The sequence below is a fragment of the Labrus mixtus genome, chromosome 5 (genome assembly GCF_963584025.1).
Source record: "Labrus mixtus chromosome 5, fLabMix1.1, whole genome shotgun sequence".
In the NCBI taxonomy this organism is placed as follows: domain Eukaryota; kingdom Metazoa; phylum Chordata; class Actinopteri; order Labriformes; family Labridae; genus Labrus; species Labrus mixtus.
Genome location: NC_083616.1, coordinates 8,879,471 through 8,899,897, shown reverse-complemented (window position 1 = coordinate 8,899,897; position 20,427 = coordinate 8,879,471). Strand labels below are relative to the sequence as shown.

Below are 20,427 nucleotides of genomic sequence, written 5' to 3'. Positions count from 1 at the left end.
TAGGGCTCAAAATGGGGGGAAGCCAGAGTACAGGAATGACATTAACTGCATCAGGAAGTGAAACCTGAGACTAGTACGATGAGTGTCTGTGGCACGCCTGCTCTGCCAAACTGAGCTAAACTAACGAGCCAAGAACACTGGATCTTGAGAAAGAAATATTGAACTCAAGTTTAAATTCACAGGAATCGGGGGAAGAATCATGTTCTATTCGTTTTTGTAGGCCTTTATGAATTTAATCTGCATTGGGTTAAGATTTAAGACTCAAACTTTATGTTCTGTTGTATTTCTTTTAAAGTGCCGTTTTGCTTGACAACAAACAGCAAATTGGTCCTTTCGCCCCTCTGGATGAAAACCTGTTGTCTATTTTCAGACATTTGCCGCCTGCTGTGTTCATGATTCTTTTGGGACCAGTTTTTAATCTTGTCTGTTTTTAATTAGATGCACGGCTGTACACTGATTAAGCATGGCCGTCATGACACGTTGGCTCTTCACAAGTTTTCCACAATTTTACTAGTCTAAATCTTTGTCACAGAGAAGATGGTGTGTGTCTTGATGCAGCCTTCACACTCTGTGACCTCCGCACTGAAACCTCCCCGAGGCAGCACAGCTGTTAGCCTCGCATGTTAGCAGCTCATCCACTCGGAGCTGTAATCAGTGATTCACCTGCACATGCTTCCTCTGACATTTGCACTTCCTTACAGCTTTGTGTGTCCAGTCAATAGGTAAACACAGGACTGGCTTTTGTTTAATGTGTAACCATCAGATATGTGGATAACAGTGTTTAGTGGCATGCTCAGTCGTGCAGATGTACAGTATAGGTCGTTATCTGTATATATGTGGATCCATATTCTGCTTAGGTACATTTGCAGAGACAACATGAATGCATGAAATATCGTTAAAAATCAACTTTCGGTGCAGACGGTCAATAGTTGTGACGCTGCTGCAGAAATGGATGGTGCACATGACTCACAGATGTCAGACAAATATCAGGGAGTGGGATTGTCAACAGTTTCAACCCTGAGAAAAATGAAACGTGGACGTAGATACAATCTGTGCTTTGTGTCAGTACGTCGATTCTCAGTGTTATTTATTGACTAAACAAAGTGTACAGTGGTCACAGGGAGAGCCGAGCTCTGCAGAGGAGCAAACATGGCCATCTGAGTGAGTCGAAGAAGACGGGAAAAGGTCACAGCAGGGGTAGAGTACGGAGATAAGAGCTGTTTGTTTCTTTTCCCATTTATCTCCATTGAGATGCATTCATCTCTACACTTAAGGAGAAAAGGCCCTGCCCTTTGACCCGCTCTCTGTGAGTATGAAGCATAAACAAGTCCCACTCTCGGGTCCTGAATCAGCCCGGCCTGTTTGCTCAGGGTGTTTGCTTAGGACTGCGGTTTGGATTTGAGTGTTAGCTGTGCACAGGTAGCTCTAGAAAAAATAAAATCAATGCAACAATTTCAGATTAATGTCAACATGACGGCAGCTCGCCACAGTAACACAATATTTATCACCCTGCAATTACACCAGATGATCGTCCCTCGATGTAGGAAGAACAAACATGATGTGACTTCCTCTTCAGTGACAGAAGGATTTATTCTCCACATTATATTCTCACAATGAAGTGTCCTTTCTGCCCGACAGATAGTTTAATCGCTGACTGCTTTATAGACCGAACCTTCATCTCCAGGTAATTTGTGCTGCACTCAGAGTTCATGGCTTGTCTTCTGTCAGATTTAGAGCTGCTCTTACTCCCAGTCATCAGGGGAGGTTGTGTTTCTCATGGTGCTTTGTGTTTGCCTTCTAGCCTGCAGGGATATAATGACAAGTGTGGACCACCCATGTCTGCCTTGGCCTCAATGTTATTTAAGGAATTCCCCCGGCTTCAGTGAGTCTGTGTGTCTGTGTGTGTGAAAAACCTTAAGCTCAAGTTTATGTTTGACATGCTTGTGCTTAAGCCAATGTGATGAACCTTTATTTTTAAAGGCTATTAGAGTGACTAACAGAGATTACGCTATAATAACTAATAATTGATCTTTTTCTTTTTACTACAAACAATGCTGAAACAACCATTCATACAGTCTGGGCTGTTCCTGGCAAACAGTCATTTTGACTTTTTTTGTATAATTTCTAAAATTGTCCAATTGAATGTGTCAGAAGTCAAAATAAATCACTCTCATAGTTTTGTTTTGTGTTAACAATGATCTATAGGTATGTTTCAAACAATTTGTATGTTGATGCATCACTTGGACACTTTTTTCAACTGTTGAATATACAGTAAATATCTTAAGTCACATTCACCTAATACACAGTTACTGTGTGCATAATAAAGTATTTATGGTAAATGGAATTGAGCTTGTATTGCGCTTTTCTAGCCATTCACACCCTGAGATAAATATGTAAACTGTCCAACAGCATTAACTAATCACATTCATACACCGCAGACGAAGCAGCGGGAGAAACTTGGGCTTAAGTGTCTTGCCCAAGGACACATCAGACATGAAACTGCAGTACGTGGGGCTCGAACCACCGACCTTTCAGTTTGAGAGTAGATGGACGCTACCACTGAACCACACAGCCACCCCAAGTTATTATACTGAGTATACTCATTATTATATTAAATTGAAGAGTTTGCAAGGTCCTACTTTTTTGATTACATTTTACAATTTAAAACCAAATTTGACTGTTTTGATCATATGTCCTATCTTAATTCGTCCTAAAACATATGAGGCAGTTGGGACTTTAGGATGAGTTTAGGAGGTGAAAGTCAGGACTTTGTATGACATGGCCTGGTCCATCACATCTGGTGTTGGTTGAGGGCAGTGATGGTAGGGATGTTGTCTTCACTCAGGATGTTTCTGCTGTTGGGTCCATCTTCCATCTGATTTTTGAGGATTTCTTCTGTGCCTCTGGTGCCTTTAAGTTCCTGCTGTGGTCTAGGTTACTGATCCATTCAAGTATCACACAGTTGTCAGCTGCTGCATGACCCTCTGTGCAGCAGATGTGACATATTGTAGCTAAAACTGTTTATATACTAGTTATGTGTTTTAGTGGATAAACCATGGTGGTATAAACTATGAATATATTTTTTGTATTTTACTTTTAGATGCTGAATAAAGTGGGTTAGACAAAAGTGAATTTGTTTGTCTTTAGTTTTAGGAGAGTCACTGCTGACTGGAAGTTAAATAATTCAAACAGTATGATCTGTACATTCAGACTGAGCTTTGCCAAAAAAAAAAAATTCACTGGGTACAATGTTACATGTAGGATCTATAACCACTGACAGTGCCTCTGTCAAAAGTAATCAACATTTCATGCCCCCCCCCCCCCCCAAAACATTTTTTTTTGTTTATCTCTGCAGAGTCCTGAAGACAAAATGAAGCTCCGGTCAAAGGAGAAGCTCGGATGTGCAGACTTCAGGTGGAGCAGCTTTTTCTCCAGAAGTCAGGAGATCAACTACACAGAGTACCTTTTGCAGCAGCCTGATGACAAACCCATTTCCTGGCTCGGCTCGTTTCCAGGGGTACAAACTGCTGTCCATGTGTTTCTTTCTGCAGCGTCAAAGCCATACATGTGTTTCCAACTTGTTGAGCATCCTGGGTGAGGCATTCACGAGGCCTATTGTGTGGGGAAGTTCATACTTCTCTCAGGAAGCTGTGTTTCAAGAACATATGGTCTAAATGTATTAAAACACAAACATTCATAGACATTGTAACCTCGGATAATCACAGCAGCTATATAATAAGGAATTTCTTACGTTTGCTGGTTACAAGCTTTTGTCTATCTTTATGTGTCCTCTTTGTCCTTCTTCTGCCTCTGATCCTTTCTTCATTATTCAAAGTCACTCAGTTTCACTCACTCATGCAATCAGTTACCCACTCACTAACTCAGTCTGTTTACTTGTGACTTTTGCTACACTTCTGCATGTGCAAGAGCCACAAATAGGTACACAGAGCCACAAGTGCACGTGGTCATCCATAAATGGTTAAAGCGACCCACAAATGTGTGTGCCAATGTTTGTTTTTATTGCCCTGAGCTTGGGCTAACAGGCTTACAGTGGCTTACTCTTATCTGCCCAGCGACTTGTTGGTCACCTGCTGTCGTGAATTAAGGCCAGTTCATTTCACTTAATGGAATAACAAGGGGTATTATGAGATAATTGGGGAGAAAATCTGTTAAAAAGTTGCATAGGAAAATATTAGATATCAATGGTCCCATCCCAGCAACAGAAGACAACCTGTGTGGTGTCATATGTCCGGGTGAATGTGGGCGGTGAGTTTCATATTTATTTCCCTAATGATGAACACATTTTTAGGGAATTTTAAATCTTTATTTCTGTCAAAAATGGCTTGAAAATATCTCATATAATTGCAGAATGTGCCCCCCCCCCCCCCTTTTTTTTTCTATTTTGTCGCCTTTTTTATTTTTTTAATTTAAACAGTTTTCTGGGAGAACCACTGGTGAATGTTTGCACAAATTTGTGGATCTGTTAAAACATTTACAAACAGTTTTGCTAGAATAATATCTCCATAATTATACGTAAAAAATAAAATTAAAGCTCCTATGAGGAGTTTTAAGATGGTAATCAAACAAAATGAAATGAATGGTGATATTGCTTCATAGCCAATAGAAGCAAAAAGAACCATCAGCAACAAGACAGATTCTTTCTATATTATTATAATAAATGCCTAAAGCTGCTGCTGGGGGGTTGGTGTCAGATGAAGTTATAAACAACCCGCTGCAGAAACCGTATTTGTTTACATTCTGCATGGCGTTCATTATTAGTTATATCGTTGGCTATTAAAAAAAAAGCAGGATGTTAAAAATACCGCCTACACATTTACAGGACAACATCGGCAAAAAGAGAAGTAAAAAAAAAGTTCCTCACAGGAGCTTTAAGTTAATTTTTCCCACCTGAATTGGTCAAAAAAGGTTATCCAGTTAATCCAGTTCCTCACTGACTCACTCATTCACCTTCTTTCAGTCCCCTTTCACACTCCCACATCTTCTTTTTCCATCTTCAGTCTGACATTACCTCTTCAATGAAGTGTCGACCTCTGACCTTTTAGAGATGGACCTCTTTCCACTGACTGACATTTCCTTCCTCGCTCTCTTCCTTACTGGCAGGGACATGTCATGTGAAGTAGGTTGCCATATTAGGATTGAGAGAGTTAACATCCGTGCGTCCATCTTTGTTTTCCAGCACGTCAAACTTCATACCTCCTGTGTGACATCTGAAAGAGGACGAGTGCAGATACAGTTTCAGTCCCAGCTCTACAGTTGTGTGTAGGACTGAAAGTGTCTGGAAATGAAAGGGAGGAAAATTCCTCACATTTTACCCTATTATATTTTCTGCTCAGGGATCCAAAGTGAAAACCACTTCAACTTATGAAAGATTCCCCCTGCTGAAGAGCTAAATGGTGCTCCAGAAGCTCTTCATGCATTTGATGGAAATCTTTGAAAAATTCAGAGTGGCCTGTGAATTGATTGGAAAATGTATCATCACTCAGAGTGCCTAAAGGCTCCTGTTGATGGCAGACTTGTGAGTCAGACTCGTCTGTCGTGACACATGCTGACAACGCTTCTTGTTTTCTGCAGCCGCTGTCTTGCCTCGGGCTTCAGTGAGGAAACTCTCCGAAACACACATACTCACAAACACGCACACACACCCCACACATCTCTGAACTGTTGCTCAACACAGCTGTGGGTAAACAGGCTGTGTTTAGATGCCCTTGTCTCAACTTGTACACACACACACATGCACACACACACACACAATAATTCTAGGACACATACACAGAAATGCTACAAACCCTGCTGAGTGGGCGTATTTGCAGCGCCACACCAAACACTCTTGCCATGACTTGTTACAGTGAAGGAAATTGCACAGTTGCACTAAAGTACAACATAATAAAATAATGCACATCTGCATTCTGCAGCTCAGAGATGTACAACAGCATGTAAGTGTGGTAAGTAATTGATATAATTGTTGCTTTGTATTAATAACATCTGGTCAAAAGGCTTTAGCTGGCATTAAAAGAAAACTTGAACACAAGACCGTGGAGAGATTCTCTGTTTGGTTCTAGTTGATTTTTGTGCAGTTTGATGCATAACATTGACCAAAAAGATAAATCTTATTACTGATATCCATGACTTTTATCACGTTATTTGAAAAATAGACTTAATGCCAACGACAAACATTAGGAAAAAAACAAATGAGGAAATATAATGCCAATGCTTACAGCATTGCCCTTAGACGTTGTGTATGGCATTATGGTGTAATACTCTTTTTAAAATCTCTAATCACGATTTAAGTTTGTTGCTCTAATCAAATAACAGTGTAATTTTGCACTGTAGAAACACGCAAAAACACACTGTATACAGTATACAACATAAACACAGTGACATTAGTGCACAAAATAAAAACATTAGAAGAACGGGGTCAAGATTCAAGAATGTCCTTTAAAAATAGGGAAAATCTGTATGTAGGTTTTTTTTTTATAAACAGATACAAGCTGTGGTCAAGAAGACACTGCCAGGAAACAATCGTTCAATCAATAATCATTCCATCTTTCGCAAAAAAAAACACTTTTTGCTGAATATCCCATGACTGAGCCAGAGATACTGAACATGAATCTGCCGCATGTAAAGGATCTGTTGGAGTTTAAAAGTGTCTGAACTTGGTCGGGATGAAGCTCTGTGATCTGGTGAAACATACACAGCAGTTTGTCAGTGTAGCTGCCACATTCCAGGATGTTATTCCCTAAAAGCAGGTCAGTCATGTAGAGTGTGTCTTTACAGCTGATTCAGGCCAGGTCGCTCGTGTAGCTCACAGGGAAACAACATATTTGACCTCCTTGATTTTGACTGTTTTTGTTAAATGAGCAATCTGGCAGTAGATTTCCATCTTGTCTCAATCTGTTGATGATGTAAAATAATTGCAATACCTCCAAGACTACCTGCTCCAGAAGAACAGGAGCAATTGCATTTCATTTTGTTTGAGGCATAGACTTTAAGAAGAGGATTTTGTCACTCAGATGTACAGTATGCTAATACACATTTATATATGCTTATATTGTATAACAGTATCTGCATACACATTTCTGTTTATGAACATTTTGTGCAATAGGGCTATGCACAATTACACCAGCACGTATGCCAATGTGCAATTACAGCAGGCTATATTCACCACTAACACATTTATATGAATTAACATAAGAGTAATAATGATTTTTTAAAAATCTCTGTACCACTTGACCCTTTGATGGCTCACGATTGGTCCACTGACCCACCAATCAGAGAACTCCCACTCCGGTAACGCAAACTTTCGCCCAGGCCAAGTCTTTTCAGTGCGCACAGATCTGTAGCATCTAGCTCTAATTGATGTTGCAGTCATCGTCAAATTGTGCACATAACTCTCAACGGTGTATCAAAGGCCTTATCAACTTTTCAACTTCTTCCTTTTTCATGTGTTGCCTTCGTTTACAGTCAGACCAGGGACTTGAGAACCAAGAAGCTAATTGGTGTTGAGAAACAACATACAAGACGGAACTGTTAACTACATCTGCATGCAGGTATCTGTTTAAGGACATTAATTGCACCAAATTATTGTCAGATGACTGCCGGTAACTTCTGGGATTGTTTTACGGCAATTTGCATGGCCACATGGATTGTGTTCCAGCATATAGCAAATGCCAGCTAAAACAGTGGTGGACGGTGAATTAGACTGCTAAAGGTAAGTCAGAACACTTCTCATACCAAAATCTGGACCTATACCAACAAATTTAAAAATTTTATGCAGAATCTGTGGGTAGAGATTACACAGTAGCAAACCATCTGGTGAACCAACTCTAAGCCAAGAGTATTCTGGAAATATTATTCAACTTGATTAAAACTTGATCCTGTAGAGTCCCGTCTAGACAAACTGTTGCATTAATTTATCCTCTTCTGTTTAAGAGCGTAAGAGACACTGCTTTGGTCCCTTTTTAAAAAAAATAGGAAATGAGGGTTCGAACTTGGACTAAAACTTGGTTTTGGCAGGGTGTCTTCTCAGCTGTGTGGAGCTGGGCTGAGGTCAAGTCTTAACGACTGTCCCACCAGTCCAAACTGATCCTGACTGACCTGTGGGCGGATTGAACAAGCAGCCAACAGCAGCAGAACACACGGCTACTGGCCTCCTTTTGACGACTAAGAAGTCCATGAGGTGGGCGGAGCAAGTCAGATAAAAGTAAGAAAGCTGCTCCCTTGTCGGCCCTTCACGGTTTATTTCTCTCTGAAAGGTAATATTTTCACATTGACTGTATTGGCCCCCTAGCATCCAAAGAGCCAAGTCATAATACGTTTTGTGCATATGTAAGCTATAAAGGGCTTGGATTGTTGTGGCAAGTGTAACTCTGGCATAAAACCCCCGGCCTTATTTGAGTTGGAGAGGAGGGATTTAGATCTGATGTGTTTCTTTTTGCTTCTCTGCACTTTCAGCCAACTGCTCCATTATCCCCCATCAATTTTCACCAGCTGCTTTTATCCCTCACAAAGCCCAAATACCACAGAGAAAATGGGACAGGGCCGATTTCAAACGACAGCTTTAGTTTTATGTTTAATGTAATGAGAAATGACTTTTTAAATGCAGCTCTGTATTTGTTGCCCTACTGTAAGAACTCCGTTAATGAATTAAATGTGCAGTTGTTGGCACTGGAAATTCATTTTTCTTCTTCGTTGGATTAAAAATAGAAGTGATTTACAGCTGCAGCGGGAGTGCTTTGTCATGTGGGCGCCTTATTATGACTCCAGCTCCCCTCATTTGCGTCACTACCGTATCACACTGTGTCAGACATCTTGTTGAGTATGTTGTGCTGCTGGTGAAATATTGCGTCTCAGTTGTAACTTGAAGACATTTCTCCAAAGTCTACAGCGCTCCAGGCCGCTGACTGACAGATTGAGAGTGAGTGTGGCACAGACACACAGATGCACGCTCCCCTCCCTCATATTCATGTGGCAACTCAGCATTTTTCTGACAGAGAAACATTCTTTTAGTTAAAAGAAGCATCTTAAAAGAATCTCGGTTTAAACTATGATCGGTCACATGAAAACACAAAGTTGGGGCAGCTATATTCAGACACACAACCACGCTAACATGGATTCAAGATTTACTTCTTGTCCTCGTGAATCAAATCAAACTCCACCTGCCTGCTGCACATAATCACACTAAATCAGCAGTTTCCTAAACCATTATCTGTGCAATAAGCCTTAACAGTTAGATTGCATGGTGCTTATCCTGCCTGGTGTTTGTATGTTACAATTTTAGAGCACTTAATTTGCATCTTCTGTGTAATTTGAAGTTCTAATGAAAATTTTTGTGGACAACAGTGAGGGAAGTGGTGGTACTTATCTCCAGAGGTGGTCTGACCTCAGCCCCAGAAACTCATGTGTTATAGGGCTTTTATCAACTGTGAATGTGCTGCGTGTCACACTGAATCCAATCATATCACCTAAATACTGCAATCATAAGAACAACAATAGAATCACGAATTATAAAGAATTTGCAATCCTTATTATTATTTTTCAGACTTCAAGTTCACAAGCTTTGCAAAAAAGTCAAAGCAAAGAGGCTCACTCATATATTATATGTAATTAATGAGATTTTATAGCATTTTAATCTTAAGGATAACTTCAGAAGATAATTAGCCCTAACATATTTACATTTAGCATTTGGCTTAGTATGAACGTTTAAAAGCAACAACCCGTTAGAGCAACATTATGTAGGAAGCTGGTTTGGTGAATGGCACTCTGCATTAAAGACAGCCAGCTACTTTGCATTTATAGCTCACACTCATGCAGGCAGATGTCAGAAAAGTTGGATCTGCCAGGGCTCTCTGGCTCTGCAGTACCAATCTACTGGAGAACAGGCGAGTCTGCGTTTCTGCCCGGCACAGAGGAGGAGATACATGTCAAGTTTAATTGGTCAAAACAATGAATTGGAGTGAAAGGAACAGAGCGATATGGATGTTTCCCCCTGCATTTTATTTGTTTGTATTTGCATTAAAGAATGGTCTGCCAAAGACTTCTGCTTCTTTGTCAGACTCCACAGCAAAAGAGACACAGCAGGAAAGTGGCGAGCCAAGGGATTTTTGACGGAAACATTCTTGCCCCCCTGCTCCCTCGACATTCGCAGGCCATAAACATGATGAAGATTTACTGCTGATGCTGCTGATGGATATATTTAAAACCATCAGTCTTTCACTGCTAAGTTAGTGAAATCTCGTCCTTAGGGTACAGTGGAGTGCAATGATAGCTGTATCTCATAATTTATCTGGACTGAGTTGACAATGTGATAATTGATAAGAAGCCAAGCAGAGAGACGAGAGATCATTTGTTCCGTCACATATTTTTCTTCTGTTTTAACTTGCGTACTACCTGTCAGACCTCAGGGTCTTCTATAGGTTGGAAAACAGAACTAAGGCTGCATGCTTTCAACCTCAATATCATCGTTATTTCGTTCATGAAATCACAGAGATACAGTATATGATCATTTGTCCAGTTAGCTTTAGCATGTTCAGCATTACTTACTGAAATCAACCCTGCACAGAGACTAAGTATGTTTCTATAGAGGCGTATTGACTCACAGAAACAGAAACGATCTAATAAATATCTCAGAACGAGTTACTTTATCTCGTAATTCTCAAAAACAGAGTAGATCTGTATTTGCTCATGTGAATGCTGTATTTATCAAATTATTTCTGTCACACAATAAAATCATCTTTAATTGAAATAAGCAATTGAAATGTCTTTTTTCTTAACAATTGGAGGAGAAGGATGAATGTCTATTTGGTAATGTAGTTCTGCTATGCCCCATTTAATGTAGTATGTTAGTCATGTTGAGATCACTGAGGTATAATCAAAATCATCTATGCTGAGTTAAAGGAGCTATGCATGTAGTATTAAGTTCAGAGTATAGTACCCTACATTTTGTTGTTAACTCTCGCTGGCTCCGTTGTGTTTATATTTCACTGGTTCTATGGTTGAATCAAATAAGATTACTTTTAAAGGTCCTGGTTGGCTGATTATGTTACATTTGGACAAAGCCTGGTTAAGTGTTTTCCAGGGTTTCCAATCTTTATGCTATAAATGTTTGTACAATCATCAACTGTCCCAAACTTTAGCCCCGGCCTTATATTTCTGATTCAGTTTGATATTTTCCATGTAAAGTAGAAACAAGTTCTGCTCAAATGGAAAACACTCACAGGGACACTTGTAATAATAATAATAATAATAAAAACACTTGTCCTGAGCAAGTCATGATATTGCATTTGGACTGCTGCTCCGTGATATGCACAAATCTGATGGTGTGTATATGTGTGAGTAGGCACTTAAACATGCTAGCACAAGCATGCAGGAAGTGTGCTAACTGAGCAGGACTCATGTCTTTGGTGGGTGCTCGTAAGAAACACAAACCCCGTAGCTGCTGGGTTAGGGTGTCTGTGTGGACGGGGATGCAGACTGTGACTCATGCAACATATGAGACACCTGCATCGTCCAGCCTGTCACATGTCACTGAACCACACCCGTCTTGTGCAGAAACTCCGCTTATGACGTAAATCCTGAAAATGAGTCCTGCCTGTCAAACCCTGCAGGCACAGAGAGACCTTTCAGCCTAACAGGGCTTTTAGGAGCCTTTAATGGCTGCAGCGGTGATGCCTGCGTTTCCATTGATTAATTCATCGATTTCCCCAGTCATGTGTCGAACTTAATGGGCACAGCGGTTTTTTTTTCGTGGCCGAATTTTTCCTCCACATGTGTGTTGATAGCATGTGGTTCCATTTAATGTAGACCCATAAAGCAACGAGCAGGAAGAATTAAAACCATGTGAGGCTGGCTGTGCCGCTCTGCAAAAGACCCACTTCTCAATCCAGCATGTGTACTCACAGCCTGAAACCAGGACACACACGCACGCACGCACACACACACATACACACACACACACACACACACACACACACACACACACACACACACACACACACACACACACACACACACACACACACACATGGTATTTACCTGTTCAAGCAATTAGAAACGCCTGTCCTCCATATTAGAATAATAAATACAGACTGAGTAGTCCTGCAGAACTGTACCGAGTTAATGCTTCTCTTTCAGCCCTGTGCGCCTTATTAGAATAAACAGAAGACATTTGCTTGTTTGGGGAAAGTTGACGAGTGGCAAACAGACGTATGAGTTCAGCCACTATGAACATGTATTTCTTGTGGTTTGTTTAACAAGTTAGGCCCTTTAATAAACTTAGTACAGTACTCATATTATTAGAAAATGTATCAATATTAAAATAAAAGTTGAAATTTGCAAAAAAAAAAACACTTTTCTTCCTTTAAGTCACATGTTGCTGGGGCAACGGGATAGGCTATAGCACTAACTACTCAATTCATGTTGCTGTCAGGATCAAATAGAAATTATGCAAATGTCCCTCTGAAAACAAAAAAAACTGTTTGGTATTTATAAGACTTTTCTTAAATGCTAAATTCTGTTCATTTAAAAAAACAACTTTATAAGTCAAAAAGGTTAAATGTAAACAACACAGAATTCTTTACTGGTCAAATGTTGGAAATAGTGATGTGAAAAGCAGTTATTTTCAATGTACTGAATCAGTAGAATCAGTTCAGTAAAGCGATTCGTTCAAAAGATTTGTTCAGTACTTCTCCGCAGCTCTGCCTGTGAATTAGAATTTAATAGGCCGAACGTTTAGTTCTGCTCGCGATCGTACTGAGAACAGCCGGTGGTGAATAATAAGCCAATGAGCTGAGAATTTAGTTGTATAAAGCTACAGTTTGCAAACTGAAAGTATGGATCGGATGCGTGCTTTCAGGAAATGAATTGTATTTTAACTCCCACAATGCTGTGCGAGAAGTCCCGACTGAAATCGCTACTTTTAGTTAACAACAAAAAATGTAATAAATGTCTGCATTATTATAAAACCTTTCCCCCTCTATTTAAATAATGAATTCACTATTTAAATGTGTCTTTATTGGTTTATTTTATATTCTGTATATTACTGTCTTTCATTTGTACTTTCCTTTATGTACTGTATGTTATTTAGTTATTTAATCTGCCTTTTATTTGATTTACATTGTGATATTGTTTTTTGTTTGTATTACTCTTCTTGAATAAAGCGGGTGGATGCGGCCGGTTCGGGTAAAGTAAATGACGCCACTTCCTTACTGAATGAATCAGATGAAGTAGGAACAAATATCTGCCTACTGTGCGTGCCTACTGAATAGTAGGTACTAAACAGTATACAGCACGGATAGTAGGAACATACAGTACATAAAGGAAAGTACAAATGAAAGACAGTAATATACAGAATATAAAGTAAAATAAACCAATAAAGACGCATTTAAATAGTGAAATCATTATTTAAATAGAGGGAGAAAGGTTTTATAATAATGCAGATATTTGTTATATTTTCTGTTGTTAATTAAAAGTAGTGATTTCAGTCAGGACTTTAACTCTAGATTAAAAATTGATTCAATTAATCCCTGCTCGTTTGTTTTGATTTGGAGGCGGACGTGACGTGACGATTTACGTTTAATTTCGCACAGCATTGTGGGTGGTAAAATACAATTCATTTCCTGAAAGCACGCATCCGATCCATACTGAAATGTTCAGTCTACTGAGGTGGACCCAAAAAATGCATACTGAATGACCACGAAAGTTCAGTATACTGAAACTCCCTACTGAAAAGTACGTACTGTATACTGAACTGTGGCTATTCGGAAAGTGCCACTCACTGAGCATCAGTCAGTCAATGATTCGTACACTGAGTCTCTCTCTCCCTCTCAGTCAGTCAGTCAGTGAGTGATTCGTATCGGAGCTTCAGTCAGTACGTTCAGTGAACGAATCACTGACGGAACGTGAACGAGCGAGACTGCGAGTCACCAGCCTCAGTCACACACACACTGTACTGACTGAAACACGATCGTTAGTGGATGTTAAAACAGTCAGCTGAGTGAAATTAAGTTGGATATAAAAGCCGTTTGCAAACTGACAGCAGCTATAAAAAGCACATACATTTTTGCGACACCTAAATGTTAAATAATATATTTGCTACTTCCTCAATTTTCGAGACATGAGAGGGAGAAGTAGGGGCGGGCTTGAGCGACACAGAGCTCCCAACCGACTCCGTCCTGTTGGTTCAGTCAGTACGTATCACTGACATGAAAGGTAGAGGGAGGGCGGGCTTTGAGCGACTCTCACGGTCTGGAGAGAGAGACATGAAACGGGAGAGAGGAGAGCGCAACTGAAGTTGAGAAATGAACGACTCTTTTCAGTAAGTGATTCAGTTCAGTTCGTTCACCCAGATGATTCGTTCATTTTGAACGTATCGTTCACGAACAACACATCACAAGTTCAGCCTTTGGCACTTCCCCTATTCCAATTCAACCCTATTTAAAAGTAAATACATAAGCCTGGTTTATTCCAAACCTGGGATATATGTATAAAAGTTAATGTTTTTTGTCTTTCTATTAGAGACCAGACTCTATTTTAAATGTGTTGACACAATCAACCCCACTCATGTGCTTCTCTGAGGAAGGGAGACAAATGCTTATTTGAACTACTGTTTGACCCAGCTCTGTGGCTTGATATCATTTATTTATGACACCTAATCGTGTGGAGTGCTCTTAGCGAGATTCCCTCCATGGTAAACAGTCATAAAAAGCACAGGATTCAGTTGCACAAACATAAATAGCTGACTATTCATAGCACTAATGAGAGCAGCCAGACACACCAGCGGGCCTTGAAATGCACTGTCGCCACTTGTAGAGTTATGGCATGACTCAAGGTGGAAACCATGGCTTGGTTAAGGGCTGGAGGTGCAAAGAAACCCTTGAATAAATTCACTTTTCCCCTTTATTTTTGTCTGCTCTTCTAATTTTTTTTGCTTCAACAGTTAGGATCGCCCCATTTTTTTTCCTCTGTGTTCTCTCTCTGCCCTGTTCTCTTTGCTCAAACAAACCCACTCCCCATCTTAACTGCTAGGATGACCATATTTTATCATGATTAAGATGCTTTCCTCCAGCACATATATACATCACATTAATCGTACTTGTGTCTGCTTTTATAAACAGTAATATGTCCTCACATGACCTCATCACGTGAACCATGCTGCACATTGGATTATGGAAGTGTCAGGTCTCTCCCCCGTGGTCAAAAGCAATTTTCTAAGTGAGACATTAACTTGCCATTACCCCCCACCAACCACAACTAGGGGGGGAGTAATTTAGCAGCGTACTGATTGATTGGTCTGTTTATTTTTTCATTGGCCTGACATGAATTTCAGACTTCAACCTTCAAATTCCTTGCAGATGGCCAGCCAGCACTTTGAAGCCCCTCTGTAATTAACCTTTGGAGGAGAATAACAAACCGGTCCACGGGGGCACTGTGGTCCGGCTCCGCTGCTTTGATGTGGCTCCTGTGTTTGCTCTGCTGTTCTTTGGATGGGAGGTGAGCTCTGCTGACATGTTCGGGGCTGCGGAGAGGCACGTCTAAAGCCGGGGTCCTAACTGCACCCGTCGCAACTCTGCCAGCAGGGAACGACCTGTTATCGCCTTCATGAAACATTGGCCTACAGAAGAGCTTGGCCATCAGCCACAGTTTTAGTTGTACATATCATACCATGCAGTTCACTCCCCTGTTGCCTCAAATGAACCAGTGAACATGATTTTGCTCTTAAGCTTGGATGACTTGATAATGTTTGAGTGTCGTAGCCTACCTGTAAAAAAAAATCTAAACAGCTGCCAACTTTTCCCTCCTCTATGCCTGTGATTGTCCTTGATAGGTTGACTTTTATTGTTAGCTTTCTTTCTCTGTGGGTTAGGGTTGTCTATCCCAGTCGTTAAGCTTTTCTTTGTCTTGAAGCTAAGCCCATATTATGCCCTTTTTGGGGTTCGTATATTTAATCTATGTACCTACTTTTGTACGTTCACAATAGCTAAAGTCCGAAAAAAGTGTCTGTTTTCATGTACTGCTCCTCCTTGCTCCCTCTACGCTCTGAATCTGTCAGCTACGCTCTGCAGAGCCCACACTGTTAGACCCCACGTGGGCCAAGTCTGCTCTGATTGGTCTGCCGATCCGCTCTGTCGTTATTGGTCAGTTGCTCAGCACGTGTGTCTCGGGAAATTTCAACATAAGCTGCAGGGCTTGCCACAACGAGCCAATGGACTTAGATCAGTGATCTCACACTGACAATGACGTCGGACTGACAAATTTTTATCGAGGGGGGCTAGAACCGAGCGTTACATGCGGCTAATGCTACAGCTAACAGGAGGAGGTAGGAGAAGCCGCGTTTCCACAGACTTTGAATTTTTGCACATAGATGTGCCTAAACATGCACAGGACACTTGGAAAACACACTAAAGAGCATATGAAACCAGAAAAAACATAATATGGGACCTTTAACTTTGTCTTCCAATTCCGTCATCAGTCATCTCACGTTATAGGAGTGAATTGTTTATGACACACCACCAAAGCTGACTTTTGTTTTTGCTCACACTTAATAGTCTGATTCAAGCACAACCTTAGTGTAGCCTGCGTCACAACCCGGCTCATAGATTACAACAAAGTCGGGGCACAAGTCGAGCTGGCTTTTTTTAACAGGAGATTTAATTACAAAAACATCAGCAGGGCATGTGTGAATGTTTGTGTGCTAAACAGAACAGAAGATACATTTTTGACAGGTGATGGATTCTCCAGAGCCTGAATCAGTGCCAAAACCAGAACCAGAGTCAGAACAAAGAGTTAGGCCTAGTCCACATGTAGGCGGGTATTTTTTTGTGTGTGCATTTTGGCCTATCATACTCACACAAACTGCGTATTAAGTCACTGAAAACACACCTTTGGAAAACTCCTTGGAAAACAGAGTTTTGGGCTTGTAACATCACACTGTGTGCAGGTTTCTCCTCTGTTTGTCGTGATTGTGCAATGCTGTCACTTAAGTGTACATGTGTTGAGTGCGATGGCAGACGTAACCAAGCTAGTGTTAATGTTGCTAACTGGACCTTTGACAAGCCTGCACATACATGACACAGTTGCTCTCCCACTATGTTGACGAGCAGAGACGCCTGAATGGACAACTTTGTAAATTAAATGGTCATTGCAGAGGAATGGTGAGAAAATGTTAGCATGTCAAGGACATCGTTTTTGACTTGGCATGCTCATGACAGCCGTAACAGTGTGTTTTGCGTTTTCATGAGGACAAAGATGTTTTTGAGAACTTAGCGTTTGTGGACAGGATTATTTTTCAGAGGACAACCTTTGTTTAAATAAAATACCCATCTACATGTGGACTAGGCCTCAGAGTTTTAGAAACTGCATGTCTGAAACCACAGACTGAAAAATGAATACCTGTGACACCTTTTCAGCATTTTTCATCACCACCTTCATGCAGTACTTTTTCACCTATGCTGAGAGCTAAGTTACAGAGAAATTGATTTTTTTTTCCTTCTTGCTCAGGACTAAGTAAATCTCTGTATTTGAGTGAAAACTCCAGAAGGCAGCCATGTTTGTCTCAATCTAGCAGTTGGGTCTGGAGGCTATTTTGGCTCATTCCTACTTCAACTGTGGTGGCTTTTAATTAGCTTGGGCTTTAGAGGGAGTTCAGTCATCAACAGAGCGTGTCGAACACATTTCTGTTTCTCTGCTCATTAGACCTGTAGAGCAGCTTTTCCACTTGGCAGGCTGGATGGTGTAGCAAGGCAGGCACCTTATATGTGATCTTTATCATTCACATATAAAGCGCCATTCACCGTCTGTGCTGCTGTGGCATGAGGCCAGTCATCTGTGTTCCCTCTAAAAATATGTTACACATTTGTGATGAGTTAATTCTAAGCAGACCAGTGATACCTGGCTTTGTATTTTCCCCCCCTGTACGGTAGGCTTCTTGCACAACTCTGTTAAGTTGAGTAATATGTGAGTGTGTTTGAGCTATTTACAATATGCTTGTGTATCATTACATATTTTCATTTCCTGTTAATGTGTCTCCAACTACTTTAAACTTTTTTTGATAACCCTTGTACTTTTAGTTCAAGACTTTGCTCTTAGGTTGTGAGTGAAATCCAATTATTAAACATGATGCTTTCCTCTCCCATTGTGAGAAAAACTAAATAATGCCACTGTGGTACTGTAATTGAGACCAATACCCTACAAATAATAGGTGGGACATTTGCTCACCCACTTCTAAAGATCATATCTGCCAATGGCCTAATTTCTCACCCACAGTGCAGCAGTAGGCTTTTTTCCTTCAACGTCTCCATGTTCATTTTAACAGGCCCGAGGAACAATGTTGGCCTTGTGAAGGCTTCCCATGCGTTTTCTGTTGAGGACGTGGCATTTGGTAGAGAAACAGATTCCTTTGAGCACTTCACAACAGCGATGGGTTTTGTGTGTCAAAATGTGGGCAAAGAGGGCTCTAGTTCAGTGTTAAGAAAAAAACCACTCACTCCAATGAAAATGTACTTGTAGATTGACGTGTGTGTACTTGGCTGCCAATGTCCTTTGCGCGTGCATATATCGTGTCTGTGCTGTGAAGGTTTCCACTGGCCCTGGAGTGTCGGTGGTGGGTTGGAGGCGGTGGGGAGCAGTGCAGCGCCTCTAAGCTGTGGACAGATTGGTGCTCCGTCCTATCTGCTGTGTATGGCTGACATTCTGGCTCAATGGGCCGTTTCAACACCTCGACACTCTATCCACACGGGACAGCAAACAGAGCACACGCTCTCTCTCTCTCTTGCTCTCTCTCTCTCTCTCTCTCTCTCTCTCTCTGTCTATCAGACCATCTCTCTGTAACTTTTTATCTCTGTCGAGACAGTTAAATGTACTTTCTGTTTTCTTTCGTGCAAATTCTTTTATACAACATTTTCAGTATACCTGGTTATCTTGAAATTCCAAAGCCCTGCATGAATCGATATTTATAATAAAGTGAGAGCGTGTTTTTTGAGCCTCTTAAAATGAACTTTTTCGGAACTATTTCAGATCCAGCCAAGTAAAATAAAAAACAAACCCATGTGTTACATAGCCTAAATCCTGACCTACAACGATCACTATGCAATACATACTTTTACTCAAACACTGGATGCAGAGTACAGTGGTAACAACAACTTTCACCACAATAGTGCACTCCCTTTCCGCCATAACCATTATAGGGCCTGTAAGTTCTGCCTGTCCAGGTTAAGTTAGCATTCAGTTAATTTGCCATAGAATTGGTCACTCTTGACTTAAAAATGAAAAATGTGTCTTTATAGCTATTCAATTAATAAGTGAACAAAGCAAAATTTGTCTTTGAAGCTGTTATATAAGTAATGGCTCTAAAGGCTATACTGACAGATTTAGAGAAAAAACACCTGACTGAAGTTTCCTTCAGCTTTAGAGACTGTTTTAGTGTCTTTGAGCTTTTATGACTCTGGTAGTGGGGTTGTTGTAGGCTCATCTGTAGGGGAGAGACGTGTAGGTGGCTTGGGGGAGCAGTGGCAGAGTTAATTACCACAGGTGAGTTGTTAAGTGATTGCTCTCCTTCTCTCTCTGCAGTAGAAGGCTGGAGCTGGAGAGAGACACACACGCACAAGCCTGAGCAGCAGGATGTACTCCTCGCTGGAGGAGCATTTTCTTTTAAGACTTTAAAGATAAAAGAAACCTGAATAAGGTCTGGAGACACCAAACCCACTAGCAGTCAACTGTTAAAATGACCAACGGACATGTTTTTTCCAACAACTTGGTGTATTTCCATTTTAAAGACAGGATAATCCCACAGAATCCTAGCCATCACCAAATAACAGACTGAAAAAATGAATGCATGTCCAGGGCACTGATAGCCTCGCAGTCGCATGTCCCATGTATGGAGGCTATAGTCCTGATCGTAGGAGCCGTGGCTTCACACTCGAGTCCCTTCTTGACTCTTTGTTGCATGTCATTCCCCACTCTCCTCCTAACATTTTCTGTCTCTCTTCAGCTGTATTACTGTATCTAATGAAAGCAAAAAAGCCCAGCAAATAATAAAAACAAATTGATTGCATATCTTGTAAATTATAATGTGACTTACTGTGTAATAGCCAATGAGACAGTTGGTACCTCAACAGAACTAAAAGGAATCTTAACATTGGACTAACATTAATTATTTGACCAGAAACCAATGATAAGGTTGCACAATCTCTGCTTGTGTTAGTAAGCAACTGTGTACTAATATAGTTACCATTACAGTTGATGATAACATGTCTCAATTGGTGATAATGGTTAACAAAATATTGCCAAAAAATCTAGTGATTTCTTTGACAAAACAATCCATGTGATCAGAAGCAGAACCGTGTTTATTAATCAAATAAAAGAGAATGCTACAACTTTTTTCTTCAAACATAAAATGCTCCTTAAATAAATACA

The 20,427-nt window shown here is 40.6% G+C and overlaps 2 long non-coding RNA genes across 4 annotated transcripts; both read left to right on the top strand.

Annotated features, from left to right (window-relative positions):
- The first annotated feature begins 1,168 nt into the window (after positions 1-1,168).
- On the top strand, positions 1,169-6,196 carry LOC132973935 (uncharacterized). 3 transcript variants are annotated; one of them, XR_009673081.1, is made up of 4 exons: positions 1,169-1,684; positions 1,802-1,882; positions 3,356-3,594; positions 5,198-6,196. It is a non-coding gene; the product is annotated as an uncharacterized LOC132973935 (long non-coding RNA). The 3 variants fall into 3 exon arrangements; XR_009673082.1 differs by having other exon boundaries at positions 1,175-1,684; positions 3,356-3,517; XR_009673080.1 differs by lacking the exon at positions 5,198-6,196 and having other exon boundaries at positions 1,173-1,684; positions 3,356-3,761.
- Positions 6,197-7,442: 1,246 nt separating this feature from the next.
- On the top strand, positions 7,443-8,734 carry LOC132973934 (uncharacterized). Its single transcript, XR_009673079.1, has 2 exons — positions 7,443-7,729; positions 8,035-8,734. It is a non-coding gene; the product is annotated as an uncharacterized LOC132973934 (long non-coding RNA).
- Positions 8,735-20,427: the final 11,693 nt, after the last annotated feature.